This window comes from Balaenoptera ricei, chromosome 1 (genome assembly GCF_028023285.1).
Source record: "Balaenoptera ricei isolate mBalRic1 chromosome 1, mBalRic1.hap2, whole genome shotgun sequence".
Lineage (NCBI taxonomy): Eukaryota > Metazoa > Chordata > Mammalia > Artiodactyla > Balaenopteridae > Balaenoptera > Balaenoptera ricei.
In genome coordinates this window covers 125,287,251-125,295,731 of record NC_082639.1, presented here as the reverse complement: position 1 = coordinate 125,295,731, position 8,481 = coordinate 125,287,251, and the positions used below count along the sequence as shown (strand labels likewise).

The following is an 8,481-nucleotide window of genomic DNA, read 5'->3' as shown; positions in this document are numbered from 1 at the left end:
ACAGCATCGGCTGCATCTCGGGGATCTTCACATTCAACGAGAGCGAAGCCGGGAGGGTTTTTAGCACCCCACACACTTCAGAGTGGTCCATAATAGCCTAAAGCTCGTTCCAATTCAGCCTTGTTACCACTGTTTCCAAGATTCCCTACACAAACTTTACATTCCAACGGACAGGAATCACGTTGCAAGACCCTCGTGGCTCCTGGGTTTCACGGGCCACAGGGTGGTCCCGGGCCTCTAGAATCTGGTAGCTGAATCTGCTCGCACAAGCTGTCCTGTGGGGATGCGTTTTCCCCTATGTGTCCAGCCCGGGGCCCTGCTCTCTTGGCCCGGCCTCCCGGGTGAGAGGGTGAACCCCAGCTCCCTGGAGCAGACACTCAGAGCCCTGGTGACCGGACTCACGGCTGACGGGGCTGGAGCGGCGGCTGGACACGTGTGGCCAGCCTGGTGGTGTTTGGCCCCGTCTGCAGTTCCAGTTCCAGCTGAGAAAGAGCCTCCCTGTGTTACTTTCTCCTGGTTGTGTAAGGATCCCCGGTGTCGTTTGACAGAAATGTAGACGGTGTGTTCTTTCTCTCTTTTCTCCCTGCTTCCTCTCCTCCCTCTCTGCCTCCCTCTCTCCCTGTACCTCTTTCCCTGTTCCGCTCTCCCTCTACCTCTTTCCCACTCCCTCTCTCTCTCCCCCTCTGTCTCTTCCTCTCTCCCTCCCTCTCTCCCTCTCCCTCCCTCTCCCTCTCTCTTTCCTCTCCCTATCTCCCTCTCTCCTCTCTCCCTCTTCCCTCTTCCTCTCCCTCTTCCCTCTGCCTCTTTCCTCTGCCTCTTTCCTCTCCCTCTTCCCTCTCCTCTTTCCCTCTCCTTCTCTCCCTCCCCCTCTCTTCCTCTCCCTCTCTCCCCGCTCTCTCTCCCTCTTCCTCTCTCCCTCTCCCCTGTCTCTGCCTCTCCCTCCGTCTCTCCCTCTGGGAGGGAGTGAGGGAGATGGAGAGATGGAGGGAGCGGGAGAGTTGGAGGGAGAGGGAGAGGGAGAAGAGGGAGGAGAGGGAGGGAGGAGACGTCTCTCCCTCCCTCCCTCCCTCTGCCTCCCTCCCTCTCCTCCCTTTCCCTCTCCCTCCGTCTCTCCGTCTCCCTCACTCCCTCTCAGAGAGGGAGAGACGGAGGGAGAGGCAAAGACAAGGGAGAGGGGGAGAGGGAGAGAGGGAGGGGGAGAGAGAGGGGGGAGAGAGGGAGAGCTCTCTTCCTCCCTCCCTCTCCCTCTCTCCCTCTCTCCCTCACCCTCTCTCCCTCTCCCTCCCTCCATCACTTTCCCTCCTTCTCCCTCTCCCTCTCTCCCTCCCAGAGAGGGAGAGACAGAGGGAGAGGGAGAGGGGGGAGACAGGGACACGGAGAGGGAGGGAGGGAGGGAGGGAGACAGAGAGGGAAGCAGGCACCCTCTCGCCTTCTCCCTCTCCCTACCTCCTTCTCCGACTCCCCCTCTCCTCTCCCTCTGTCTCGCCCTCTCCCTCCCTCCCTCTAGGAGAGGGAGAGGGAGAGGAAGGGAGGGAGAGAGAGAGAGGGAGGGGAAGGGAGACGGAGAGGGAGAGACGTCTCGCCCTCCTTCCCTCTCCCTCCCTCGCCCTTTCCCTTCCTCTCTCCCTCTCCCTCCCTCTGTCTCACCCTCTCCCTCCCTCTGTCTCTCCCTCTCCCTCACTCCCTCCCAGAGAGGGAGAGATGGAGGGAGAGGGAGAGACGAGGGAGAGGGGGAGAGGGAGAGAGGGAGGGGGGAGAGAGGGAGAGGGAAGAGGGAGAGTGGGAGAGAGGGAGAGAGAGGAGGAGAGAGGGAAAGGGAGGAAGAGACCTCTCTCTTTCTCCCTCTCTCCGTCTCCCCCTCTCTCTCCCTCTCCCTCTCGCCCTCTTCCCTCTGCCTCTTCCCTCTGCCTCTTTCCTCTGCCTCTTTCCTCTCCCTCTTCCCTCTCCTCTTTCCCTCTCCTTCTCTCCCTCCCCTCTCCCTCTGGGAGGGAGTGAGGGAGATGGAGAGATGGAGGGAGCGGGAGAGTTAGAGGGAGAGGGAGAGGGAGAGGGAGAAGAGGGAGGAAAGGGAGGGAGGAAACGTCTCCCTCCCTCTCCTCCCTCTCCCTCTCCCTCCGTCTCTCCGTCTCCCTCACTCCCTCCCAGAGAGGGAGAGATGGAGGGAGAGGGAGAGACGAGGGAGAGGGGGAGAGGGAGAGAGGGAGGGGGGAGAGAGGGAGAGGGAAGAGGGAGAGTGGGAGAGAGGGAGAGAAGGAGGAGAGAGGGAAAGGGAGGAAGAGACCTCTCTCTCTCTCCCTCTCTCCCTCTCTCCCCCTCTCTCTCCCTCTCCCTCTCTCCCTCTCCCTTGTCTCTGCCTCTTCGTCTCTCTGTCTCTGGGAGGGAGTGAGGGAGATGGAGAGACGGAGGGAGAGGGAGGAGAGGGAGCGAGGAAGAGGGAGAGAGGGAGGGAGAGAGGGAGAGAGGGAGGGAGAGAGGGATAGAGGGAGGGAGGGAGAGATGTCTTTGTCTTTCCCTCCCTCCCTCTATCCCTCTCTCCCTCTCCCCCCTCCCTCTCCTGCTCCCTGTCCCTCTCCCTCCCTCTATCCCTCTCTCCCTCTCCCCCCTCCCTCTCCTGCTCCCTGTCCCTCTCCCTCCACCTCCTTCCCTCTCTGGAGAGGGAAGGAGGTGGAGGGAGAGGGAGAGGGAGAGGGAGCACGAGAGGGAGAGAGGGAGAGGGAAAAAGGTATAGGAAGAACGGAACAGGGAAACAGGGACAGGGAAAGGGGGACAGGGAGAGAGGGAGAGGGAAAGAGGGAGAGGGAGAGCAGAGCAGGGAAACAGGGACAGGGAAAGAGGGAGGCAGAGAGGGAGATGGAAACGGGGAAAGGGAGGGGGGACGGATAGAGGGAGAGGGAGAGAGGGACAGGGAAAGAGAGACAGGGATGGAGGGAGGGAGAGAGGGACAGGACAGGGCAAGAGGGACAGGGAGAGAGGGAGGGAGAGAGGGAGGGAGAGAGGCAGAGGGAGAGATGGAGGGAGAGTGAGAGGCAGGGAGGTAGAGGGAGGGAGGGAGGGAGGGAGACAGAGAGGGAGACAGAGAGGGAGACAGGGAGAAGGGCTGATGGGGGCTCCCTCCCCCTCCCATCCTCTGCCCACTGCTTTCTCTTTTTTCTGCTTCAACAAACACCAGGCGCCTTTCAGATCAGCCCTGAAGTCAACGTTGATGCTTGGGACGGCCTGACCTCCCCGCTACCTTCCAGCCCAGGACCACAGCTGGGAGATGAAGTCTGCGGGGCCCTGGGGGGGGCGGCGGTGGCGGAGGTGGTGGAGGCAGGCACCTCCTCTGACGCCCAATCTCTCCTCGTTTACGAGGCAGCCGCCAGCTCCCCTCCCTGACTCCCCAAGATTTGGGGCCATTTTAATATGTGTCGATAATGCCATGAGCTACTATTTAACTTTTCCACGAGGACCCATCTCCCGAAATGCAGTGGTTTTCAGGCTTGGCTGCACTAGAGAACCCCCAGGGAAGGGAGAGACGTCTGTACCTCCCTCTCTCTCCCTCTCCCTCCGTATCTCCTTCTGGCTCTCTCCCTCTCCTTCTGGGGTGATGCCCGATGAGCTCAGATTCGCAGATGTTCCCCCCATCCCCTCTCTGTGCCTTGCGTGGGGCCTGGGCCTTCTCACTGTGGCCCGGGAACAGCCTCGACATTCAGACATCGGTTCCTGCAAGGACACTTGCGTTTGGTCCATACCGCATGTGGCTGCAGTCTGTGCTTCTCCCGTTTAGCATCTTCAGTAGATGGGGGCTGTGCATGAGCCCTTCATCTTCCCCGCAGACACCACTGGTGCTTGCTCGGCCTCGCGGGTGATGTCCACGGGGGACAGACCTGTGTCCCCACCTTCTTGGGCTGCAGACAGGCCACGTTGGTCCTGTGGTGACTGGGGGCTCCCAGGAGAACCCCACCGCAGACCCAGAGAGGTGGCCCCAGAGAAGGTGGCGTACGCCTGGGGCCAGGCCTCACCAGCCAACCACGGGGCACCTGCAGCAACAGGTCTCTCGCCGTCCAGGGGCTGGGTGTTCAGGCGCCGTGGGGATGAGCTGCTGTCTGCACGGCAGCCAAGTTTGTATTGTTGAGCCCGGGGAGGCCCCTGGGTGGCTCCTGGAGAGCCTGGTCACATTTCTTCCTGCCCTTGGCCTTAGAGCTCATCATGGTTCATGCCGTTTCTGGTTCCAAAAGGACCTGTGTTCATAAAGACCACATGTTAGGACAGCACCAAAGTGTCTAGAAATCCAGGCCAGGAGGAGGAGGGAGGGGGTTTGGCTGTGCCCGCCAGTGGCCTGAGAGCCCTCCCACCCACAGAGACCTGGCCCGGGGCCTGTGGGGAGGGCGTGGCCCACGGTCCCCAGCGCTGGCTGTCTCTGGGTTCCAGGAGAACTGCGCGATCCTCGGGGAGCTGGTAAGGCTGCAGGCTCAGAAGTCCCGCCTGCTGGGATTCAGCACGCGTGCCGACTCTGTGCTGGAGATGAACATGGCCAAGACCAGCCAGGTGGTGGCCACTTTCCTAGGTAACCCCGCCTCCCCGAGTCCCAGTGGGGACGGGGGTCAGGTGGACCTTGACTGGACGTGGTGCTGCCTGAGACCCCACTGTGTCAGCCCTTGGGGGTCGCCTTCCCCAACCCTTCATTCTGCCTCGAGGGGCGTGGGGTGGGGGGCGGCTGGGCGGCTGCCACAGGGACATAGCTGAGCCTCTCCCCTCTGCCCGCAGATGAGCTGGCCCAGAAGCTGAAGCCCCTCGGGGAGCAGGAGCGGCCGTGATCCTGGAGCTAAAGAAGGCTGAGTGCCAGAGGCGGGGCCTGCACTTTGACGGGCCCATCAACGTCTAGGACCTGCGCTACTACATGAACCAGGGGGAGGAGACGCGCTACCACGTGGACCAGTACCTGCTCAATGAGTCCTTCCCCATGCAGGTGGTCATGCGCGGGCGGCTGGGCATCTCCCAGGAGCTGCTGGGGCTGACCTTCGACCTGGAGGAAGGCACCAACATGCGTCACGAAGATGAAGATGTGAGGCTCTACACGGTCCGGGACGCGGCCTCGGGCAAGGTCATCCATCAGCAAGTTCTACCTGGACCTCTACCCTCGGTGCATGCGTGGGGGAACCTGTCGGCCGTGGGCCGGGGCTCCTCTGTGGTAGCGGGGCCTCACCCGCGTCCCTCCCCAGGGAAGGGAAGTCCGGGCACATGGCCTGCTTTGGCCTGCAGCCGGGCTGCCTGCAGCAGGACGGGAGGCGCCAGATTGCCATCGCGGCCATGGTGGCCAACTTCACCAAGCCTACGCCCAACCCGCCCTCCCTGTTGCAGCACGATGAGCTGGAGACCTACTTCCATGAGTTCTGGCAAGCGATGCACCAGCTCCGCTCCCAGGAGGGGGCGGGCGAGGGGCTGAAGGCAGGGGGCGGGGAGGGCCCGGGCTCTCCCGTGGTCCTCAGGCAGGCCCTCGCCACGGGATTCTTCCGCTGATGTCACCCCGCACGAGGAGACGCTCTCGGTGTCAGTTTCCATCATCAAACCCCACGCACTGGGCGCGTAAACGACGGAAGTGGATGTCCTCGAGACTCTGGAGGCTGCAAGTCCCAGATCAAGGAGTCAGGACTGGTTCCCTGCATGTTAAATACAGGTATTCAAGAGTTGCCTTTAAAAAAGACAAAATAGAAGAAAGGAACGTTGCATGCAAGGCTGGTGACAGGCAGTGATGAGAACCAGAGGTTAGGCTCTGGGGCCAGGAGCACCACGCCCTGTGAGGTCCTGGGGCTGCTGCAAGTCTCGGTGGAGGCTCAGCAAGTCCCAGTGACTTCCCAATGGGGGGGTCCCCAGCTGAGCGTCTGGGCCCAGGACCCAGTGCTCGTTCAGTCTTCCTGCAGTCAGCCCTTCGTCCTGAGAGCGATGCTCTCACAGACTGCAACCGGAGCGCGTGGGGACACTTTACTGAGCTGTGCAGCCGTCACTACTGCCCTGTTCTGGAACATTTCCCTCACCCCAAAAAGGTCCCTCACGCCCTTAGTTATCATTCCCTCCCCTCCCCTGTCCCTGACAACCAGGAACCCACTCTGACTCTGTGGATCTACCTGTTCTGGACGTTTCCCCTCAGTGGGGTCACACCCTGTGTGTCCTTCTGTGTCTGACTTCTCTCGCTGAGCACCGTGTTCTCACGGTGCATCCACGTGGCAGCGAGTGGCAGGGCTTCACACCTTTGCGTGGTCGAGGGCCGGAAAAAAGACAAACGAAAAGAAGGGCACGTTGCCTGCGACTCTGGTGACAGCCGGGGATGAGAACCAGAGGCTAGGCTCTGGGGCCGGGAGCGCCGCACCCTGTGAAGCCCTGGCGCTCCTGCCAGTCTCGGCGGGGCACGGGCAGTGCCGTCCCCCAGGAGCTGCTGGACAAGCTCATCAAGTCCCGGCTGGCCAACCCCCGTGCGGCCGGGCCGAGGGAAAGGAAAGGGGCTCCCGGACCGCCCGGCTGGAAAGCACGGCCTGGACACAGTGCCAGCGCCCCCGTCTCCTTCCTCCCGCCCTCCAGGCCTCTTCAACCTGCGCCAGATCGTCCTGGCCAAGGTGGACCAGGCCCTGCACACGCAGACGCCCTCGGACCCGGCCTAGGACAATGCCCGCCTCTGCCAGGAGATCCTCAGGGTCCCAGCCACGCCAGGTAGCCAAGCACACGCCGGGCCCACCTTAGCGGTCGGTTGGCGGCTACTGCCCAGTTCAAGAGGATCCTCTGGTGGTGTGTGAAGGGGGACCGACTGACGGGCTCTGGTCGAGGCCCGCTGACCTCTGGCCTCTTCCTGCCTGGGTTCCTGGGCTGGTCCCTCCAGCTGTGGCCCGCGGAGTCCGAGGGTGGGCTGGGCGTATCTGCACGTGCTTTCTGGAGAGCCTGGAAGAGGCAGGAGAGGGCTTCATACCCCGGACGGAACGCGTCGACGAGGTTTGCCCGTGCGTGTCGGTGCGGAGACGCAGTTCACTCCCTCGTGAGCGCTTTAACCCGCGCTCTCCCCGTGCTGGAGGGCGAGCCCTGACTCATCCCTCGGAGCCTCGGGCAGCTGTCCCTGTAAGAGGCTTAGGGGTGAACCCTCGTGAGCTTCAGCAGAAAGTCGGCAAAGATTGATTTGTGTCCCTCCACTGAGTTGCCCGCAAGGTCCCCGTTTTCTAGAAGTGTTGGGCCAATACTCCCTCTAGTGGCAGGGGACTCAGACAGGGCTGCTTTGAGGCCCCAAGCTCTGGGCTCTGGGGAAGGGGCACGGAGCGGCCAGGGGGCCGGGCAGGAGCCTCTCCGCGTGTGTCCCAGGGACCCACCTGCCTGCGACCTTCGGCCACCTGGCAGGAAGCTACGACGCCCAGTCCTATGGCTACCTGTGCAGCGAGGTGTACTCCGCGGACACGGTCCACACACTCGTTTCAAGCAGGAGGGCGTCCTGAGTGGCAAGGTGAGAGGCCGGCCTGCCGTGCAGACCAACACGGAGGTCCTTGGCCTGGGCCTAGATGCTTGTGCCGCCCGCCTGGGCCTGCCAGGCTCTGAGGGCCCTGCCCAGAACCCCCTGCTCCCCTGCCCTTTGTTGAGTCACAGCAGAGGTGGCCACACCCACACCCTCCGTGAAGGGGGTGCTCCACCCTCCTGCAGCCCCGCCCCCTCTCCTCACGTTGCCATGGACTACAGAAGCTGCATTCTGAGGCCAGGGGGCTCCGAGGATGCCAAGGGCATGGTGAAGCTCTTCCTGGGTTGTGACCCCATGCAGGACGCCTTCCTCCTGAGCAAAGGGCTGCAGGTTGAGGGCTGCAAGCCGCCGGCCTGCTGACGGCACGGGGTTTTGCCCCCCCAGGCGGGCCGGGTGCCTTAGCGCCCCGTCGGGGCGGGGGAGGGGCCGTGTGTCCTCCCAGCCCCCGAGTCCCCGGCGGCCGGCCTAGGCCAAAAGTCTCCACCTGGAAGTGTCTGGAAAGCCTGGCATCAAGGCTCCCCCTTGTTGCACTAATGCAATCCCTTCCTGGGGAGCTTTCCTGGTAACAAAACGGTTCTTTGAAAACGCAGCCATTAATAAAAAAGACTCTACTCCTGGTCTCTGCCTGCCGTCCCTTCCACCACAGGAGTGGCATGGAGGCCGTCACCCTGGGGGGAGTTCTGACCTTGGTCGGGGATCAGCCCTGGGGCCGTGGTGACGCGTCTGGGTCACTGGGAGACGGCTGAGCTGTGGGGTGAGTTCAGACGGGGATGGTGCCCCGCACCCCGACCGGGCAGGCTCTCCAGTGAGGGGGTGTCAGTTTCCTGCCGGCCTCTCGCCCGTCACTGTTTGGCATCTCGGGGGCTGTGACTGGCTGGAGCTGGTTCTGGCGGTGGGCACAGCTGCGGGAAGCCCGGCTGTGGCTGTCCCTGTCCCCGTGTCCTGTCCTCCTGCTCACGGCCGGCCGGCTGGCTCCCTCTGGTCATCGGCAGCTGCTGAAGTCTGGACCACAG

General features: G+C 62.9%; 1 pseudogene; it reads left to right on the top strand.

Annotated features, from left to right (window-relative positions):
- The first annotated feature begins 3,586 nt into the window (after nucleotides 1-3,586).
- Nucleotides 3,587-7,828, top strand: LOC132368755 (thimet oligopeptidase-like; annotated as a pseudogene).
- The last annotated feature ends 653 nt before the right edge of the window (nucleotides 7,829-8,481 follow it).